Consider the following 23,744-nt stretch of genomic DNA (forward strand, 5'->3'; position numbering starts at 1 on the left):
ATGACTCATCAAGACAACGGTAATAGCATATTTTTACTTCCTTGTCCATATTTCAGAACTTACTATTTTTACAACCACGCATTGGATTATGTTACTTTGCCTCTCAGAAACTTTTTGTGTTCAACGCCTTAATAATAGAATCTGTGTCCCTTAATCCTTTACCAAGGATACCCAGACACCCTTATTTCCCCCCAGAATAGTTATTCAATCTTCTTTCTGTTACTTAACCCTATAGCTTTTCTAAAAATTCATTTCAATAAAGGGCCATGGAGTTCCCGTCGTGGCGCAGTGGTTAACGAATCCGACTAGGAACCATGAGGTTGCGGGTTCGGTCCCTGCCCTTGCTCAGTGGGTTAATGATCCGGCGTTGCTGTGAGCTGTGGTGTAGGTTGCAGACGCGGCTCGGATCCTGCGTTGCTGTGGCTCTGGCGTAGGCCAGTGGCTACAGCTCCGATTAGACCCCTAGCCTGGGAACCTCCATATGCCACGGGAGCGGCCCAAAGAAATAGCAAAAAGACAAAAAAAAAAAAAAAAAAAAAAAAAAAAAAAAAAAAATAAAGGGCCAGATAGTAAATATTTTAGGCTCTGTGGGCCATGTGGTCTCCTTTTCAATTACTCAGCTCTGCCCTGTGCCATGAAAGCAGCCAAAGATAAACAAACAAATTTGACATAAACAAATTAGCATGGCTGTATCCCAATAAAACTTTAATTACAAAAATGGGTCTAGGCTAGATTAGTCCTATGGGCCCGGGATTTGCTGACCAATGACCTAGATCACAATACAAAGTGACAATTCATTTACCAAGCAAGCATCAAATTATCATTCTATTGCTCACATATCATGGGAAGTCACAAATATCTAGCAATTTGAAAATTTCAAACATTTTGGAATGTGTACGTTTACTTTCATTAAAAACAGAAACAAGAAGACAAGATAAGGAGGAAAGTATATCCAATATTGTTAGTAACTATGCATCTAAAAATTCCGTTTCCCCAAACTGCACAAAAACCTATTTCTCAGAAATATTTAACAAAATATAATGCAGGTTAAAGATTAACTTACCAGTAAACCTAATTCAATTTCATTTGGAATTCATGATAGCAGTTATGGTCCCTGAGGCTCTCTGTTACATTTTAATACATAATACATATTGTATATTTAATACATAATACATATATTCTTTTATTTATAGTTTCCCAAATGTTTTCTCCTATACCCTTTTATTTGGTTTACTGAGTTTAAAAGACTTTTAGTTTTTATACACAAATATATTTGCCAATGTTTGTCTTGCTCTTAATAATCTGTGAATTTCTATATCCTACATATTATTTGAATTTTACAATTTAAAAATGATATGTGGAGAAATTAAGGAATTGGGAAAGCACAAACAACTTTGCAAAAGAGGAAAAAAATTAGGGATGATTTATACAACCTGATTTCATGATTTACTCTAAAGTTACAGCAGTTAAGACTGTGGTATTATTGTAATGCTAGACATATATATCAACGCAAAGTCAAGAAAGAGACCTACACATATACGGCAAATTGATTTTTGACAAAGATACAAGGCGATTCAATGGATAAATGATAGTATTTTCTACAAATGGACAAATGGTGTAGAAACAATTGGATATCCATCACAGAAAGAAACAAAGTGAGGGAGGGAGGAAGAAGAAAGAGAAAAAGGAAACTCAGCCCCTCTCTCATACAATATACAGAAATTAACTTGAAATATATCATAGACCTAGATGTAATACTTCGAAGTATGAAACTTTAACATGAAAACAGAAGACATTTTTCCGCCCTTGAATTAGGCAAAAATTTGTTTTATAAAATATAAAAATCACAAACATAAAATAAGAATTGATCAGCTGAATTTCATAAAATTTTAAATGTCTCTTCTTTGAAAGACACTTCTTCAATCTCTAAAAGAATTAAGAATAAACAGATAGACTGGGAGCAAATATTTGCAAACAGTTATCCAATAAAAGACATCCAGAATATAGAAAGAACTCTCGTAACTCAATAATAAGAAAATAGTTTGATTTAAAACGCCCCAAAATTTGAATAAACATTTCATTGAAGAAGAGATATGGATAAGAAATAAGCACAGCAACATTAGTCATTAGGGAAATGCAAAACACAACCACATTGTGATACCATTACAGTCCTGTTAGGATGGCTAAAATCAAAACAAAACAAAATAAAGCAATACACCAAACAAAACTTTACAATGCCAAGTGCTGATGGAAATATGGAGCAACTAGAATTGTCCAGATATGGACAACTAGGAATTCTCACACTGTGTTAACAGGAATACAAAATGGATCAGCTACATTAGAAAACAGTTTGGCAGTTTCTTATAAACTTAAAGATACATTCTTTATACAACCCAGTGATCTCACTTCTAGGTATTTACTCTGAAAAGCGAAAATATGTGTATACACAAAGATTTGTACGCAAATGTCAATAACAGCTTTACTCATACCTGCAGTTCAAATGTTTATCAAACAGTGAATAGACGCATTCATGCAATGGGATAATAACAATAAAAAGGAAAGAGTTATTGATACACGCAACAACATGGGTGGATGTCAAAAGTATTCTACTAAGTGAAAATAAAAAAGGCGATGTAACTATCATTCCATTTATATGACATTTTGGTAAAGGTAAACCTGTAAGGACAGAAATCAGATCAGTGATTGCCTGGGTTTGTGGGTGGGAGGAGTGACTTGAGTACAAAAGAAGATAAGAGAATTTCTTGGCAGTGATGAAAACATTCCATTCTGGAATATGGTGGTGGTTACACAAGGAACACATTTGTCAAAACTCACTGAACTGTTTATCTAAAAAGGATGAGTATTACTGTATATAAATTATACCTCAATAAACCCAACTTTAAAAAGATGACATTACTCTGAGGAAAACTCTATCCCTAAACATTTATGAATTTCCTCTGAATTTTTGTACATTCATGAGTCTCTTTCTTAAGAACCAAATCTATGCATGGTTTTTTTCTATATCCATGCTTCAGTGATCAGACATAATTTTCCTCCACTAATTTCTCTTTCATGGTAGTATCCTGAATCATTTTTTGAAATTTCTTCCTACAAGTTAACTCAGGAATTTACGTATTTACTCTCTTTGTAAGTTTCACAGTCAGAGTTTGCTGAGAGTTTGCTTTCCCAGTCTAGACCTGAGCATTAAAGTAAATGGCTCATGTCTTAAAACTCCCTAACTCTCATACATCCTGAAGCCTTACTGCAGAATTACATTCTTTAAACTTGCCCCCAGAAAATAAAGTGCTTTTGGCACTTCAGTTATACTAAAATACATGGGTTTGAGGATGATTTAAAATAAACTTGGCTAATATTTTAAAAATTTCACTTTATAAGTCCAATTATATTGGGGCTAATGGAAAATTACAAGCAAACTGGAGGACCCCAAATCTGGCAACTCTTCCTTCACTGAGGAATCCTAAATGACTGTTATAGGCAGAAGGATTTACAATATGTCACATCTTCTTTAGAACAGAGCGCTGTTAACAAGGACATTACTTCAGAAATAAAGGAGACAAACCTTGTTATTGTGCATTGAAAATATTTGCATTCCATTCCTGTTACAGTTCAGGCTTGAAGAACTCTGGCACTGACATTACCCCTTGCAAACCTGAACCTAATTACCAAGCAGCGTGACAAAGAAAGAATAGGATTTGTAGTTCATTTGTTCTGTCAACAGATCTGGGTTTCTATGTAAAGTCTGCAAAATTAAAAGCACAATTAAAGTAGATGTTTAAAGAGTAATGGTGCATACTATATCTCTGAGACGCCACATAAAATCAAGGCCCTTGGGAAAGTTGAGTTGTTAAGTAAGGAGTATTGATTTAAATTACTTAACAATACCAAGAGTACACATACTTTTGACTCTAAGATTTTTCCTTCTTTTTTAAATTAAAAGTCACAGTGATTTGCCAACAGCTATGTTTCTTCTAAATATTTAAATATCAACAATATCAACAGCATCAACATAAATGTAATATATCTTTCAGAAAGAAAATCTTCCCCCAAACCTTGTGACATACACGTTTTGGAATAGTTATGATTTTGTCTGATACATACATACATACATATATATATATATAATTTTTAACTACTTCTGGGATGCCTGAAAAAGATTACAGTAACTCTAAGACTTGTTTCCCCAAAACTAAATATGAAATAATGAATAATACACTTTTTTTTTCCTTTTTAGGGCTTCACCTAGGGCATATGGAAGTTCCCAGACTAGGGGTTAAATTGGAGCTGTAGCCACTGGTCTAAGGCACAGCCATAGCCAGATCCAAGCTGCATCTGGGAACTACGTCACAACTCAAGGCAACACCAGATCCCCGACACACTGAACAAGGCCAGGGATTGAACCCACATCCTTATGGATACTAGTTGGATTTGCTTCCGCTGCGCCATGTTCCGCTGCGCCACAAACTCTAATAGCACACTTTTGAGGAACTTTTACTCTAGATTAATATTAATCAACAGTATGTCATAATTAGAAAATAAGGAGAAACAAAAAAATGTAATTTAATTATTAGCTATAGCCATTTGTTTTTATTCTACAAATATCCACTGAATGTGTTCTATGTACTGGACAGTGTTTTAAGCACTGTGGGTTCAGTAGTAAACAAAATATACCCAAAATTTCTTGCATTCATGGAGTTTATAGCAATCTTTAGCATTTTGCTGTAAAGCCTTTAAGAATTTAAATAAATGTGTGTGTGTATATATATATATATATATTATACATATACATACATAGAGACAAAAGCATGGTGTTATTCTGTAGGTATTTTATTTGTAACTTTCTTTTTAAGACTACATAATATCAGATGAAATTAAGACAAAAAAAAGAGAAAGGTTAAAAGAAGAGTTACACAACCTCACAAATAAAATGGTGATTTTCAAATCATATTTAAAAATTTTAAATTTAAGAGAAAACACTAGAAATAGAGATATAGTTATATCTAAAAAGGTAACAAATATTTTAAAGGCAAAGAAATGAGAAATTAAGATTTTGGTTCCAAGGCAGTAAAAGTTTTTAAGATAAGAGATATTACTACAAAAGGTAGAGTAATAAAATTTAATATATTAAAATACTAAAATAAAAATGAAGATAATTCTGAATAAATATGAGGAGCCCCAGCTGTGGGCTGGCTAGTGATCTGAGCCCTCAGCACGGTGCTCTGGCTGAGCATGGCTACCCTGGCAGTGGGATACCTTCTAGAAGGGAACCTAGTGAGAAGCAGCAAGCTGGAAGGAGATGTTCTTTGAGAAAACCCTTCAAAGGTGAGAATTCTAGAGTCTGTCCTGTTCTTCATAAGCTTCTGGATCCTGCAGGGCAGTCAAGCATTCATTTAGCTCACTTATTTTTGAAACTTTTTTTATCATATAAATTTCCCAAACTGCACAATAGTAGAGAGCAGAGTGTAATTAACTCTCATGCACCCTTTAGCCAGCTTCACAGAAGTGAACATATTAACATATTGTCGGTTTTGTTCAATCAATTCCAACCACATGCTATTGCTACTGCCGCTACTATTTCTCTCATTCTTTTTCCTCTTCATCTGCTTCCTCTCCTTCTCATTTCCTTCTTTTTGTGCATATTAGTGAAAATCTTTGATATTATTGTCTTTTTTCTGTAATACTTCACTATGAATTTTTAATAAATCATTTACGATATAATCATGGCATTACTACCACATCCAACAAAGTTAACAATAGTCTCATGATACCACCTAAAAAGCTAATTTATGCTCAAATTTCCCCAACTGTCTCAAAAATATTTTCTGGTAAATTTGTTCAAATTGAGATTTGAAAGAGGTCCACACATGACATGGTCCATAATTCTTTAATGTTTTTCATCTGTAACGGTTCCCTTCACCATTATTTCCCATATGTCATTTAAGAAACAGCACTATTTGTCCTGTACATTTTCTCAAATTCTGTGTTTTGTTGACTGTATCAGTTTATCATCATTTAACATGTTAATCTACCTCCATATCTCCTGAAAAATGGTAGATGTTTCTGCAGGCTGATTACATTAAGGTTTAACTTTGTGTTTGTGGCGGGGTGAGCATTCATAGGTGGTGTTGTACTGTTACTGAATCACCTTGGAGGCAATTTTAGAGATATTAAGTAAGTGGGTTAAGATTTTACAAGCTGAATTCATCTATTATAAGGTTTCCCATCATTTATCTAATAGTTTTAGCATTACCAGTAATTTTGACCTACATCCATTATTCCAAAGTGGTGCAAAGTGGTGACTTTTAAACTTTATCACTTTGTAAAAAGAATTTATTAGCGATGATTCTTCAGTAAAGGGAAATGTTCATCAGTTACTTTGTTATCTTGAAATAGATGTTTACATAATGAGCAATACAAACAACTTATTTTTTTTTGTTAGCCATTTTGGAATTTTGAGTTGATGTAGTAACTACCAAAAGTGACCAATGAAGTTTACTTATTTTTAGCATCACCATGAAATTTTGGAATTTTTATATTTGATAATATGTTACAAACTATCACACTAATGATTTGGGTTTTGGTATCCAAATATTCCTATCTTAGTATGTGTTCTCTTGATCCAGCCCCTTAGTCTTCTTAAATTTTTTATTAAAGCATAGTTGATTTACAATGTTCCTTCAATTCCTGTTGTACAGCAAAGTGACCCAGTCATACATATATGTACACTCTTTTTCATACTATCTTCCATCATGTTCTAACTCAAGAGATTGAAAATAGTTCCCTATGTTGTACAGTAGGACCCCATAGCCTTAGTCTTTTTATTTATACTAGTATTTTAAATTTAAATTTAGGGTTGCAAGATTTTTTTATTAATAACTTCTTTGATTTTCTGAATCTTTTATGTTTAAAATCTTGTTTCCTATACAATATTAGCATAATTATTTATATGTTCTATCCCACTGTTTTTATATCTATATATCACAATTTCAAGATAACAATTCAAAAATTATTACTAATAATAAGACTTCTGAACATATTTACTTGTAATTTTTTTTTCCACCAAGAAATAGAGTCAAAATACTGTATTTTAGTCACTTGAAATAATTCTTCTAATGACAGTTATGCCACCAATTAGATGGACATTTGGGCTCATTAGTTTAGTTTTTCCTTTTAGATACTGATTATTTTCCTGACTTGACCTTATTTTATAATTATGAAAACCATTTATATGGTTTCATAGTCAAAATTATACAGTAAGGTACATTCAGAAAGATTCAGCTTCTAATTCTGTCTCCTCTGCCATTTTCCCTCCATCCTTCATACACAGGCATTTAAAAAATGTTTTTGCTTATTCTTCTATTGTTTCTTTAAAAATATAACCAAGTCCAGTCTATATATATGTATGACAGAACCCTGTAAATCAACTATAATTGAAAAATAAAAATCATTAAGTTAAAAAATAAAAAATATATATAACCAAATCCATTTTTTCCTATTACAGTCAGTGCTGCAATCAACTTGAGTATACATTATTCCATATTTTTGCCAGTATATCTTTGGGATAGAGTCCTATCTGGGAAGAAACCCTGGGTCAAAAGCTAAAAGAATAAATAGCGTTCAATATTGCCAACTTCTCTTCCATAGGAGAAGTATCCTTATCAACAACAATGTATGAGAGCCCCTGTTCCCACACAGTCTAGGTAACAGACTATATCGGATTTTGCCAAGTAGGGAGTGAGGAACGGTATTTGTGTAGTTTTCATTACACCTCCATTATTAGGATTGAAGGTGAGAACTTTTTACAAGGTAAGAGTTATTTGTGTTTCTTTTTATGTGAACTACTGTGCATATATGTTGCTCTTTTTAAAAAACTGATATTTTCCCACTCGATTTTGAGAAACTCTTTAAATGTTAGAGGTATCATCTGTGATATTATTTTCACATATTTTTCCAAGTTTGTACTTTGCTTGTGCTATTTTATTTTTGCTATTCAACAACAGCTTTATAAAATATTTATATCTATATCTCTATCTTCCTAATCAAACTTATCAGTCTCTTTCATTACTTCTGTATTTTTAATCATTGGAAATGTCACAGGTTAAGTTCCCCAGGAAGCTGACTCTGAGTTGGAAACTATAGTGCTGGACTTTATTAAGAAATCTGTCTTAGCTCTGGCTGCTAACAGAATGGGTGGCTTAAATAACAAATGCTTGTTTGTCACAGTTCTGGAAGCTGGGAAATCCAAGATCAAGGTGCCAACAGATTTGGTTTTTGGTGAGAGCCTTCTGCCTGGCATGCAGATGGCTGCCATATTTGTCCTCACATGGCCTCTTAGTTTGTGTGCAGAGAGAAAGTTCTGGTCTGTCTTCTTATAATCACATTAATAACATTATGTCATATATCATAAGAGATCACTCTTATGACCTCATCTAAACCTAATTACTTCCCAGAACCTCAATCTCCTAATCCCATAATCTTAAAGGTTAGGGATTCAACATATGAATCACAGAAAGGACACAAACATTCAGTCCATAACAGAATCCTTGGGATTAACAACTGTGGATCAAAAGATTCCCAATGCTAGGGTAATAAGCTCTTTCTTTCTGAAGAGAATCTAGGTGGCGCATCAAAGCATTACCATGGGAAATTCTCTCCACTGCAAGAAATGAAACAAAGGGATAAAACAACACAGATAATAAGGTATCCATCTAGGGCTTCTCACAATAGTTGAAGTTTCATTTAGTATATTAAATGTCTGATCCATTTGAAATGGTGTGAGAAACCAATGTTATATTTTTGTATTTTTCCAGTGGTCCTAATAAGGTATTAAAAAGATTATTTTTCCACTGCTTTGAAAAGTTATCATTATTCTAAGAGTCTAAATTTCCATATATGTTTAGGTCTGTTTCTAGATTTCTTTTTTGTTCTATTAGCATATCTGTTAATCTGCTAATATCACATTGTTTTAATTATTTAGGCTGTAATGTGTTTTAAAAACTTGTAGGGTCTACCTTTCACTATTCATTGCTCTCTTTTATTTTTAGGATTTTCCTAGATATTTTTCCTAGATAAACTTTATGATTAACTTGTCTAACTATAGAAAAATTGTATTTTTATTTGGAGTTTTTTAGATTCATGGATCAACTTAGGAAAAACAGACAAATCAACTTAGGAAAAACAAACATAAATCAACTTTGGAAATGCTGATATCTTTATCATGTTGTGTTCTCCTTTCAATGAATATGGTACATCCTTCTATATGTTCGGATGTAGTCTGTCTTTCAAGAATATTTTATAGTCTATATAGGTTTGTGCCCCTTTTTTGTCATGTTTATACTTAGGATTACAAATTTTTTTAACCTCCTGTTATGAATAGAATCTGCTCTTACACTATTTTCTAATTGGTTGTCATTTAGGTTCTTTGCTTTATTAAGTAATTTATCACTTAAATTTTCTTTATAATTATTTTAAATCTTTTAAAATTGTATACTATAAAAATTTCCAACATACGCAAAATTAAGAGAAGTGAATGATAAATTCCTATGTGCCCATTACCAGATTCAACAATTATCACTTCATTAGTAATCTTATTTCATCTGAAACCCAACCTATTACCTCTCTCCTAGGTTATACTGAAGCAAATCCAAGATATCATATCATTTAATCCCTATGTATTTCAGTACATATTTCCAAAATATAAATACTTTTTACAACATAGCTTCAATGGTATTATTCTAACAAAGAACTCAAACTATAATAATTCTGTATTATCATATTATTATCCAATAATCAGTGATTATACTTCTCCAATAGTCTCATCATTTTTTTAAGTTTGTTTATACCAATTCAATATACAAATAATGTCCATACACTACAATTGACTGATATATCTCTTTTAATCTATATGTTACCTCTCCATCTCCACTTTCTTCTCCTTGTACTTTATTTCTTGAAGAAACTGGATCATCTGTCTGGTATAATTTCCCATAGTTTTTCTGACTGCATCCCTGTAGTGTTGTTTAACATGTTCCTCGCTCCATTGAATTTACTGTAAATTAGTAGTGAGAACAGAGACTTCATCAGACTCAGATTTGATTCTGTTGTTTTTAAGAATACTTCCTCAGTACTCCAGGGAATTTCCATGAGGGGGGACGTAAAGTCTCATTGTGTCTGTTTTAAAATGAATAACTCATGAGGCTTTGCAAATTGATGATATTCTAATACCATTCTTTCGTTTATTTGCTAGAACTCTTCTATAAAGAGAAACTTTTATCATATATTTGATTGCCCTGAAATACAATTCATATAGGAAAGGCAGAAGGTTCTTCTTCTTTAGAGTAGATCTTAAAATCATGTGTTATATTTTTATTATGTCCCAAAGGTGACCTCTAAGCTTTTCTTATTATCACTATGGACTCATGTATTAAACATACGTGATGTATTTAAATCCCTTGTACATTTTCCCATTTTGGGTAGTCAGTGGGAAACTCTTCAAGCTCTTTTTGATATGACCCTAATAGTGATGATAGCTTCCTTGTTTTCTGCTTTGAAAGTAAGTTTCTTAATGTAATTTATATTTCCTGTCTCAATCCAGGGATTGAACACTTCTCCCAGAAGCCCTGGTTCCTTTAATAGGAAGTAGTATTTTGAGATCACAATCTGGATACTTAAAGTGTTCTTTGTCATTGTTTTCTCATTGTCCCTAGAGCTTTCCTTGTTTCAGAGCTGGAAAATATTTTTTGTTGTTAAGATAAAACAGTACTTGCATGCACACAGTTAATTCTCATTCATATTTAGCACTGAAGCCTTTTTATTTAACCTCATCAAACTTAAATGTGCTTCTTTTTAGCCTAACAGATAACTGGGTTCTCAATTACAATTATTAACTTACTTCTTCCCAGAACACATACAGGAGAGTTTCAGAATAATAGTAAAAACATTATCACCAACACCATTATATTTGTTGATGTTTATGTATTACCTTTTAAAACAGTTCTTTATAATCATGCAGAATATTTTATGGTTCCAAAGTCAAATCTACAAAATAAGAGGTCTAGCCAGCTTCTACCATATCTATTTTTTCCTTTTCCTCCTATAAAGATTTAGACACATAATTTGATAGAGAAGATAGAAGAGAATTAAGGGAAAAAACTTGGAATCAGACGTTACAGTTCAATCTTTGCATGAAAGTTGTGGATCAAGAGTTGGAAATACTCATATTAGGAAGTTAGAAGAGTTAGCAGTGAGAAAGAAAATACTGCCTGTCGTATCAGTAAACAAAGGATATCACAGTCATCAGCGATTGACTGCAGCCACCTCCAAGGGTGAGCTGGGAGCCCTGAGGGAACTCAGGAAGAAAACAAAGAATACCTGCCATCTAACAGCCATCAGACTGCAGCCACTCCCTGATGGGTAAGCCCTAAGGAAACTCAGGGATACTGGCCACAGAGAGCTGAGGTGCATATCAAAGGAATTATTTCAATAAGCCCCTACTTCTGCAACTTCCCATACACAGAAAAGCACTAAATTCCTTAACCTGAGCTAGCTAGTCTTCTGTTATTAACAGTAATCTTTTGTTTCTACTACCTGCCCTTTGTTGCAAAACTCCTACATATCCTACCATCCCCACTACCTCCTTGTGTTAGGGGACCATTGACTGAAACTATTCACCTTAGCCAGGCACAATAATAGCTGCTTGCCTCACAACAGGAGGCCCTGGTAAGGAACATAGTGCTGCCTTGAAGACTAACTGGGAGGATCTGGGAGGGGCCTATAGGAGGAAGGAGATGACCAACCTCCCAGGATCCTTGGCACTGGAATCTATCTTGGCTGAGAGGTATGCCCACCACCAGGAAGGACCCTGGGCCAGACCAAGTAGGGGCCAGGCAAGACGAGCGGCCAGAAACAACCCAGAAATTAACTCCATTCCCATAAAACCTGAAACTGCAAGCCACATGGCAGAGAGTTCTCCTGGGTTCAATTAATCTTCTGCTCTCTGCTCAGGCATCCCTTTCCAATAAAGTATTTTGCTTTGTCATTAAGTGTCTCCTCAGACAATTTATTCTTGAGTGTTAGACAAGAGCCCAGACTCAGGGCCTTGAAGGGGTCCCTCTCCCTGCAACACTTGGAGCAGTTTTCTCAGGGTTACCTGAGATGCTGTCTCCCGGGCTTTAAAGTCCTAAAAATGTCCACCAAATAAAACAGAACTCTAAAATTTTAGGTTGTACATTTTTGTCAATAGTGGAATAACTGTAAATATTTCATTGAAGTGAATAAAAGAGAATAATAAAGGAGCATTTTTTAAAAATATAAGTAATACATTGCAAGTGGAAATGGTCAACAATGACAAAGTTGGCAGAAAATCTTGGTAAAAGTTGATAGAAGTAAAGCTATTAGATTTCTCAAAGTAAGGCCTTTTAAAAAAATTTCAGAGAGATAAATTTCTTTGAAGGAGCAAAGAAGAGTTTAAAAGAGTAATAAGGGAATGAATGGAAAGAAAATGGATAAAGGCAGCCAAAACCTTACTTGTGATGCTGGATATTTGAAAGGTAAGAACAAGAAACACACAGGGCTAATGCTAGCTTGAGAAATACAATTAAATGCAGATTCTTTATTTACCCAATAATGAAAATCTTAAAGTCAAAGAAGGAGCTATAAGAAGGAGAAGCTAGAATGAGAACAGGTAAATGCTGGAACAAAGCCTGCAAGAGTAAGGAAGGAATGAATTTAAGGACAGAGAACAGCCAGCAATTGAGCCTCTGTGTACAGAGACCAGGGAGCTAAGTGAGAATTTGGGGACACTCAACTTATTCCAAGGAAGCATGTAATAAATCCATACTTAATCTTTCCATACCAAAGTTGAATTCCTTCACAGAGGCAGATTCTACTTCTTACTCAAATCCCTAGAAATAAAAAAAAAATCCCATGATAGGCTTATTCCCCCCAAGTTAGGACTCCTGTGAAACAAAATTAAGTTCACTACTAGTTTATTCGGAGTGCACAACCCACACTTTCTAGTCTACTCCAAATACACTGTACCCAATTCTTTTGGAAGCTTTGAAAACAGCTCAACTTGACATGTTCATATCTTTGATATCCTTGGTCACTGTCCAAGTTGGATAAGCCTTGGATCATACAAATTCTTTCAAACTCTTACTTCTGTATTGCTCCACATAGGCTTACCTTGACCATACTCCCACATTTCTTCTTCCTCTTAAAACTTCCTACTGTGTCCTATGGCAACTCCTATTTTGTGGTAAACTATCACATATCTCAACTTCTTCATCAGATGTTCCGCCTACTTCCTAACCCTAATCTGTATTCACCATTGCTATTTCTAAACCATTATTCATTTTCTTTTTGACAACTGTTCTTTTTGAGGCATACACTGTCTCACTGAATCTGTCATTCACTAATGTCTCATCTTGTGTCAATTTCTCAGCTTGGTTTGTCATTCACTTGACAGGGTCAAGAAGAAAAAAAAAATGCATGTACAGCAGTTAAACTGCTAAGGAAGAGCATGGAGTGTCTGGAGAGAAGAATTAGACCAGACTCTAGAAAGGCAGATGGGGGGGTAGGCAAAATATGTGAGCCACATAAAATCCTTAAATAATGGATAAGGTATGTGGTATGTTGGAGCTGGCTCATACCAGTTTGCAAGAGCAAGTTGTTAAATTTTCAGAAATTTTGCAAGCTATTACATTGGTAGCTTGAAATGGGACACTGAAAGTATTTATACCATGACAATCTGCAAATGCTACTAATCAGGACTTTTCTCCCCTCTGAGAACAAGTTCTTAAATTTTTACCAGCATATCACTGGGTGATAGGGAGGAAGAGAAAATGAAGTCCTGAGGGGATATAAGGTCAGGGCAGTCAAAGTCAAATTTACCTAATTCAAAAATTATGTCTAGGAACAGCATCACCAAGAAATAAAGAAATAGAAGACCAAGAAATAAAAAATAAGAAAGATTTAAATGGTAGATACAAGTATGGCAAAATTAAAGACAGATTCCAAAGGAAAATAACTGGAACATATCTTTCGTTTAGCTTAATAAATAGGGCTCATCTTTATTAATGAAGCTGAATCACAGCTGTAGGGACATGGCAGTTATACTGGCATGTCCTCCTGCACCACTAGATAACTCTTTTGTTGAACTCAGTACACAACACTTGCTTATTCTGTACTTAACTAGGCTACTGGAAGCTGCAGCGTTCAAAGACTTAAATGGGGCAAGAACCTAGAAATTGACAAGAATAATGAGAACATGGAGAAGGCAAGGCTCTTAGGAGCACCAATACAGTGAAAATAAAAAGTGTGGGGTTTATATCCTGCCTCCCCTTATCCATTGAATGATATTGTACAAGTCATATGACCTCTCTGAACTCATTTCCTAAGTGATGATATGGCAGTGGAGATACTCATTTCCTAGTGTAGCTGTGAAAATTACTCAGTTTATGCAGTTTCAAGTGTTGAGTCTAGTGTCTTGCTCATAGAAGATACTAAAATGTTTAGTTTTCATCTCTTTCCTACACCTTTCTTCTCCATGATGTAAGACTAAATACATATTCTTGAAAAGACAAAAATAAGAAGTTGAACTTAAGTATATGAGAGAGTTTTACAGTAGTCATTTTTTTTCACATCATTGGAAGGCTCTAATCCAGGGATTGGCAGATTTTCTGTAAAAAGCCAGAGAGTAAATATTTCAGGCTTTACAGTCCATAGAGTCTCTGTCCCAACTAGTCAACTCTGCCGATGGAGTGGAAAAACAGCCACAAACATATAAACAAATATGTGCATGTCTGTATTGTAATAACACATTATTGATGAATAATGGAGTTTAAATTTCAAATGATTTGTACATGCTATGAATATATATTGATTTTTTTCATCCAGTTAAAATATAACAATCATTTTTAGCTCACGGAACATACAAAAGCATGTGAAAGGCTGGATTTTGCCTGTAAGCTGTACTTTGCTGACACCCATGCTTATCTCATACTTCAGGAATAAATTAGGATAGGCCAGTGATTTTGAAACATTTTTAAATCTTGGAATCCTTTGTTCAAGGAAAATCTTACATGACAACCACTTGTTACCAGAGATTCTGTGAGGATGGGAATCTAACATTCCTCCCATTCCCTCAAGAACCTACCTTTCCACCAACATACTCATATACACACATACAGACAAACACACACAAATCTCCTGAAGGGATGTTATGGGACACTTACAATGAAACATCAAAAAGAAATACAGACAATTTTGCACTATTTGACACCCTTCAAGACAAATATGACCCAAACACAAAAAAGGCAGGGAAGAGTAATTAACAGAGCTCTCCAAAGGATATTCATCCTTAAAGTTTTTTTCTACAACAGACTTCTCATTTATGCTTTCAGACACCTGTCTCTCAACTGAATCTTTCTCTCATTTGACAAGAATCTGCATAAATTGAACACCGAAGTTTATCTCTCTTGCCTGAATGATGGTTTGATCCTCTCTCTTTTCTTGGCTGTACTAGTCTCTGTATTGGGACTTGGCCTCTGCTTTGGTCCTGAGCACATGGCACATGGAGTTCTCAGTCACCCTGCTATCCCAAATTCCTGATCACAGCAGCCAGATCTTAGTTATGAAAAATGTCCTCTAATCAATTCAGTAAGAAGAAAATCCATCAAAGCAAAATTTCTCTACAGATATCCATGGAGACCTGCCAAACGTCAGATGACATTAATAAAGGACGTAAAGAAGGAAACAAACATTTAGTTAAGTCTGCTTTGTGCCAAGTGCTGTGCTAATCATTCATTCTAAAATTAAAAAAAAGACAAGGATTTTTAAGAATGGTGTAAAGTACAATCCAATCTTGGGAAAGTTAAAATGAGTGGTTTTTCTGAGTCCTCCCCTTTAAGGTAAATTGAGTTCCTTCCTTCATGGAGCTCTGAAAAAACATTTCTAGCAAGGAGAGACACTGGAATGAAAAATAGGTTCAAGAAAAAACTCTTTTGAAAGAACATTAAAGGCTTCCACTGGCATCTGGGAAAATCAGAGTACTTTTGGTATATACACAAATAAAGATATTGAAAAGAAAAACACAAATATGTTAAAAAGCTCATCCTCTCTCACTAATGCTAGGTGATGAAGTCTTTCATATGCACATAATCCAAATGCATGATTGGGACTTACTGTGAAAGGGCAATTCAAGATGCTATCCTTTGGTTTAAAAATAAATCAACAATTTTTTTTTTTTTTTTTTTTTTTTTTTTTTTTTTTGCGTTTCTATGGCCGCACCCGTGGCATATGGAGGTTCCCAGGCTAGGGGTCTAATCAGAGCTGTGGCAGCCGGCCTATGCCACAGCCACAGCCATGCCAGATCCAACCTGCATCTGTGACTTATACCACAGCCCATGGTAATGCCAGATCCTAAACCCACTGAGCAAGGCCAGGGATCGAACCTGAAACCTCATGGTTCCTAGTCAGATTTGTTAACCGCTGCGCCACGATGGGAACTCCCAAAAATTTTATCAAAAGCAAACAAAACCTTTGGCTTGACTTTTACTTCTAGAGTGGTCATATTATAACACATAAAAATCTCAGATAATATAAGTCAAGTGAAACAAAACAACCGAGCATTTACATCAAGAGCTGGTTTTAGCTTCTATACAAATTCAAATAATTTTTTTCAAGGCAGTATTTGAAAGTCATTGCTTCTGATATCTTTCATTACCATCTTCAGTCCTGTACTAGGGAAAAAAACATATACCAATTGTGACTTGAGACCAATCAAATGACCTGCATATATTAATTAATCACCATGTGTTTACTTTCCTAGGACTTCTAGATCAACTCTCCACCTTTCCCTACACTGCTTTATGACCTGGAGAAAGACTTTTAGGGACTGCATCAAATGAGATTTCTGGCCCTCTACTTTCATTTGGGGGCAGTCAATGAAAGTACTGCCTGGAGATCAGCAAGGACTATGAGGTGAAGGTTTTTATTTCCCTGGCTTGCTCTTTGTTTGACAAAATAACAGGGGCTCCATTTCTCTCTTGAATGCTAATACTTTTGTGTGCTGGGACCATTTCCTGCCCCTGTATTTTCAGGCCAAGTGGTGGTAATGCCGTCCTTCTGTTTCTAGTCTTGGGGTACTTTATTGTGCCTTGTTAGTTTCCTTTAACCCTGCTCACACATTTGCAGGTAGTCTGCTCCTTAAGCTCTCCTCAGTTCTCTCCTTGGAGCTACCAACTATTAACTCATGCTGACCCAAAGTAACAATGCCCTCATTTTTCCACTTATGACTGAACAAAGAGAGTCATGTTCATTGTTTTCTAGCCAACATTGTATACTGATATCCTTTATTGTGCACCTGTTGCAGCACACACTAGGGAGTGAAAAGGGTCATACAGGGGGCATATAGAGAACTTCAAACGTTGCATTTCTTAAGCATACTGGTTCAGGGTTATTTACATTACCATCTTTGGATATCTTGCATGTGTATGATATCTTTTTTGTATATGAAATAATTCATCAAAATGCAAAAGCAAGATGTAAAATTATTTAAAATAAAGCTTCATTTTCATATGCACACATGCATAGGAAGGGTTCTGAAAGAAATTAGAAGAAAATAATATTAGTTTCATTAGATCATGAGACTAGGTGATTATTTTATTATATTTTTCAAATTTTCTAGATTAAATTAAAAATACAGGTAATAATAAGCAGTAAATACTTGGAAAATGGTAACAGCTGCAAACAAGCTCTAGACTAGTTACTGTACTGAATCATTTCACTGATAATTGGATCCACTCAAAAGAGGAACCCCCAAATAAAAGTTCAGACATGTGATTAAAAGGCAAAAAGAAGAAAATGCCCCATGAACCAGTAAGAGTGCCACCTTTTGCAACATTTGTGTCATGTCATATGAGAAGAATTTCAGAAGACCATTAGAATATTAACTTGTTTATAAAGCTGCCAAAGGTGACCTTAATCATCCAGTCATGTTCTGTTCAGAACCATTATTCAGCTTTCAGTTGCTATGAATAGTAGCTATGTGATATAGTCATGTTTAAAGGGATAGTGGCTGTTCAATTTCATCTACAGTCTATCCTTTAGGCTGTTATTAAGATTTCATGGAGTTTGCAAAATGTTAGTCTCCTGAGACCTTGCAAAATGAGTGGCAAGTACAGAGACTTTTTTTTTTTTTTTTGGTCTTTTTGCTATTTCTTTGGGCCGCTCCCGCAGCATATGGAGGTTCCCAGGCTAGGGGTCTAATCGGAGCTGTAGCTGCCGGCCTACGCCAGAGCCACAGCAACACGGGATCCGAGCCGCGTCTGCAACCTACACCACAGCTCACGGCAATGCCGGATCGTTAACCCACTGAGCAAGGGCAGGAATCGAACCCGCAACCTCATGGTTCCTAGTCGGATTCGTTAACCACTGTCTCACGACGGGAACTCCGAAACTTTTGATGCTCAATGTCAGAGAGGACGATTCACTTGGCTATGCTGCAGTCCAGCAATACCAAGACCTATTATTAAGATGATATTTAGTAACAAACATGCCAGTTTTTGCATTCATAGTAACTGTATAAATGAAGTACAGATATATCAAAAATGGTGTTTGATAACATAAGATTGGTTAAATAAGGTCTCACCAGCATTATTCATTATAACACAGTACCCAATTTTGAAATTTAGTTTTGAGTCAGGTAGCATTATTTTATAACCTATGGTCTTTGTATCTTAACCATTCCCTAGTGTCTCTCAAACAAGAGATTAGGTAGAAGTCCTTAGTTAGCTTGACTCCCTTCCTCTCTCAGCACACATGTCTGATCTTTCTCTAACTCTTTATATCACTTATTGTTTGTACTAAAGATACTAATAAGTAAAAATTCCAGTCATTAGTGTTTTTCTGATAGTTTTATGTTCAACGTATTTTTAAAAATCTGGTCCCTTAATTAAACTAACTTAAACCTTCCCTCTATATATCATGGCATGAGATAATGTGAAGCATGCTAGGATAATTATTTGTGTACTTAATGCAGTTAATTTTTAATAGGGAACCAAGAAGCATTTTATAAGATGCTGTATATATGGCTTCATAACTTCACAGAATATCTGGTTTAAATATGGTCTCAAAAAGCAGCTAGTTCAACCATTCACTCAGTGCTTGAATCCCTTCTAATACATCTCCATCAATTTGTCTCTGTCATCCTTGAAATGCTCCAGGCAAGATCTTTTTCAAGCAACTGATTTGAAACAGGAGTCTATCCCTCAGTTTGTACAAGGAGTTAGTTGGTTCCAGGACCCATGTGGGTACCAAAGTCCATGAGTGCTCAACTTCTTTATATAAAATGATATAGTACAGTCAGCCCTCCATATTCAAAGGTTCGCATCTACTGATATGAAGAGCAAATAGTACATATGTATATAAAAATATTAGTATAATATGTTTACTACTCATTTTAAATTTAGTATGGAATACGTAACTAGGAAAAAGAGAAGAAATAAATTACTCCCTGGTGTTCTTACATGGATTCCTTTTTAAAATAAATTTGAAAAATCCTGGAGGACTCAGAGCTTTCCTCTTCTTTGACCTCAAAAATGAAATCATTAAATAATGGCAAAGACCCTAGTTCCTAGGAGATGTTCAAATATCTAAAACAATACCTCAAATGAAGCATCATTTTCATCTTTTAAACTTCTTTTGACTACCTGTGTTTCATTCATGCAAGTCAACTCAAATAGGCGCAAAGCTTCTTGTCAGATTATGCTTGAAATAAGAGACATACAGAAAAACTCACATAGTCCTAAAAAAGCTGTATTGCATAGGAAAACAAAATAATTACCAGAAAAGTCACTGTCAGCTGTTAAAGAGTTAAAAGGATAATTCTAAGTTTGCTGGGTCCAAGAAAGTTTCAGGAAAAAATAATTTTATCAGTCTATTGACTTTGTCTATAAAATGTGTTTGGCAAATCTTGGGACAAATCTTAACCCTACCTTAAAAATCTGACCTGTTATAATACCTGAAATCCCTTCTTCCCTACCCTGCATTAGAGAAGCATGGCCTTGGGGTTTAAAGTCTTCTTCATTTTCAAGATCCTCTGGCATCATGCCACCAACACAGACTCATAATGTAAAGCCTTAGTGAAGAGGGGACTGGTCTGTAAGCAGATAATGAACAGGCTTTTGGCAGATAGCAAGGATCCCAGAAACTGAAAGATAAAAGAAAGAGAAACAGGGGGGCGAACTAAAGATAAACTTCACTCTCTCTTTGACTTTCTCAGGTCTGGACCTTCCAATATACAATACCTTATTTATTCCTACCTTTGGTTATTTTGAAAGTCTTCTTGTAGAACTACCTAAGGCCAGGGAAAAGGCTGTCAAGAACTTTTATGAAACCAAATTTAAAGAACAAGGAATTTTTTTTTCAGAAATCAAATTTGTGGAGTTCCCGTCGTGGCGCAGTGGTTAACGAATCCGACTAGGAACCATGAGGTTGCGGGTTCGGTCCCTGCCCTTGCTCAGTGGGTTAAGGATCCGGCGTTGCCGTGAGCTGTGGTGTAGGTTGCAGACGCGGCTCGGATCCCTTGTTGCTGTGGCTCTGGCGTAGGCCGGTGGCTACAGCTCCGATTCGACCCCTGGCCTGGGAACCTCCATATGCCGCGGGAGCGGCCCAAGAAATAGCAACAACAAAAGACAAAAAAGACAAAAAAAAAAAAAAATCTTGGGAGTTATCTTTGCAAAATCATGATCAGTCTTAAGGATAAAAGCTCTTTCTTGTTCAGCATTACGCTGGATACATATTAGTTGCATCATAAAAGTACATCACTGAGAATAGCTGAGGAGCATTTCTAATGATAAAGACAATTCTATCATGAATCATTTATCCAGCTACTTCCCAGTTTGAGGAATTAAGTGTCACTAAGCCTTATTTTATATTTTCACGTTCTAAATTGGCAAAAGAATCTCAGATAAAGATTTATTTTATTTTTATTATTTTTTTGCCTTTTCTAGGGCCACTCCCGTGGCATATGGAGGTTTCCAGGCTAGGGGTCTAATTAGAGCTGTCGCTTCTGGCCTGCTGGCCTATACCTACACCAAAGCTCATGGCAACGCCGGATCCTTAACCCACTGAGCAAGGCCAGGGATCAAACCTGCAACCTCATGGTCCCCAGTTGGATTCATTAACCACTGCGCCACGACGGGAACTCCAGATAAAGATTTTAAAATGAGTACATTAAAAGAAACAAATAAGCTGTTTATTTTATACTCAGTTATGACTCAGTAAATAAATTATTCAACTAAAAGTTGCAAGACTTATGTCACTGAAGATCTTGGAATAATCAAAAGTAAACTGGGTTCAATTACTAAAAATGGGAAAGCAGGGAAACGAAACCAGAAAAAAAAAACTTACTCAATGATAAAGCATTGTAAAATTATAATGAACATATGTATGATCTTTGCATAGATAAACAAAATTGATATAACTTTAGCTAGATTCATCGAGAAAAAAAGAACACTAAAGACTACCACTGCCAGAGAAAAGCCCTTCTTATTTTAGCATGTGGAAACTCCCCCTTGCCTACCTAAAAAAAATATGTAGGCTTTTCCAGAGTATAAAATCTTAAGTGAATTCAAACTTGCAAGCACACATAAATAAATATCAAGTAATCTCTTATTTCACTGACCAGAAAGGAAAGCATTAATATTCTATTAAAATGAGTCAGTTTTTGCCTTTCTTATGATCTTATTCTGGGGTTCCTCAATATTAAAGTCTGCAACAAAGACCATCTTGCCTCTGTATGTTAAGTATTGCTATTGGCCCTTGCATTCCAGAATTCTCCTCTTTTCCCTACTGGTATTAGAAAGTCTTATTCCACTGCAGTATACCTTTCTGTCAACCCTGGCCTTCAGAAGATTTCACTGAGCATCTCAAAGACATCACTGCTTATTGCCAGGGCATTTCTTATTGCCTTAATGAAGGGACTGTCCTATGACCCTTCTGAGGAATATGGTCAAGTGGTGGGTTCACTAAATCTCACAAAATCCATTCTAATGATCCACCTGCTTCATGCTCATGCCCAGATATTCCTGTATCACTACCTCATTTATTTCAGGCCATTATTGTGCCACAACTTCAAAGAGCCACCCCAGAGTATATTGGACCAAATTCAGTAATTCAGGCCTCCTTCTAATATTTTGAACCCCTAATCACAGATGAGTGAATGTAGGTCAAATGATTCCCTGTTCCAATATCCTTATTATTCACTCCCACATTAGATCCCCTGGTCCCTGACAATACTAATTACCAAGTCCCGCAATTCCCTCAGGGTATAAGCTATTTGCTTACACACCAGAGATTGTGTTTCTATGCTTGGGCTAGGCTATGACCTGACCTTTGTTCCCGGTCTTGAAGTATGGGCATGGCAGGGACAGTTTTTGAGAAAGACAAATACCCTATTCTGGTTACTTGCCTCAGATAAGGTCTTTCCAGTGTATCTAAGCAACAGAAAGTTCTCTCTTACAGTAAAAAGCAGGGTAATCCTACCATTTGGAAAGGTTTAGTGGAATCTGGGATTTGATATTCTCAGGCTGTTACATCCATATGTGCCCATTCAAGTATCACAATCACACTCATTTCCTCTCTGAGTACTGACTTTTATATAGGAGACCTGTCAAGGCTATGCTTTCAATTTTTGTTGCATCTCTGCCATCTTTAAAATTAGATCTTGGGTCTGATTTCTAGCATGGTTTTCTCAGAAGCTGCAAGAGATTCAGGCTTATTTGCTTCTATAGGGACCCCCTGGCTTTCGGTTTCTTAAGTTGTTATTTGGGTGAAATGACCTTGTCATTTTTTTTTACTTATTTTTGAAATAATAATATTTATTTACCTTCATTGTATCATTATAACTATCGTTTGCTGCCATACTTTTCCCGTTACATTGCTATCACATGCCCAATTTTCACATTCCACTTAAATGTGGTCCCAATCCACCACAGGTTAAAGCCTTAGTAATTGCTTCTAGAAGCAAGCTGGATATTATCACTACTCCACGTTGGCACCAACTCTTTTAGTCTGGTTCCCCTAAAACCAGAATGTGAAAGAAAAACCTTTGTGTAAATAGTTTACTTGGGAATGTAATCTCATGGAACAGTGGTTAAACCACAGGCGACTATGCCTCTCCTGGAAAGGAAGGAAAGCTGATATAGGAATGTATGATCAAGGTGGCCACAAGTAGGGTAACTGGAACTTGATCCCAACAGACCTTATGAAAAATCTTACCCCAGAACTTTTTTTTTTTTTTTTTTTTTTTGGAGGATGAGAGGATGAGGAAATTATCCTTTGACTCCTGCTTCCCATGGTTTAATGTGGTTTGGTTGGTCAAGGCTTACTAAGTTGTGCATTCATGAAGGCTAAGCAGTTTCCTGTCAATGGTGTGGTGTCAGTGAAGCTCCAGGACATGAAGCGAGCCTGAGGCAAGGCACAGTCAGGTTACATCTATCAACCTGATTAAAGTCTCTGCTGAACTGGTCACTAAAGCAGTAGTATGTGGTACGCTGAGAGGATGTGAGGTAAATATAAGAGGTATCTGATATAATTGTCAGCCATGGTTAGCATTTATTGTGAGATCTCCATTGACATAGCACTGCAATAAGCACTGGGAGATGTAGTATTTTCTATGAACTTGAATGCGATTTACCATCTGGATGGAGGGGGTGTAGGATATA

Source organism: Sus scrofa, chromosome X (assembly GCF_000003025.6).
Source record: "Sus scrofa isolate TJ Tabasco breed Duroc chromosome X, Sscrofa11.1, whole genome shotgun sequence".
NCBI classification, from domain to species: Eukaryota; Metazoa; Chordata; class Mammalia; order Artiodactyla; family Suidae; genus Sus; species Sus scrofa.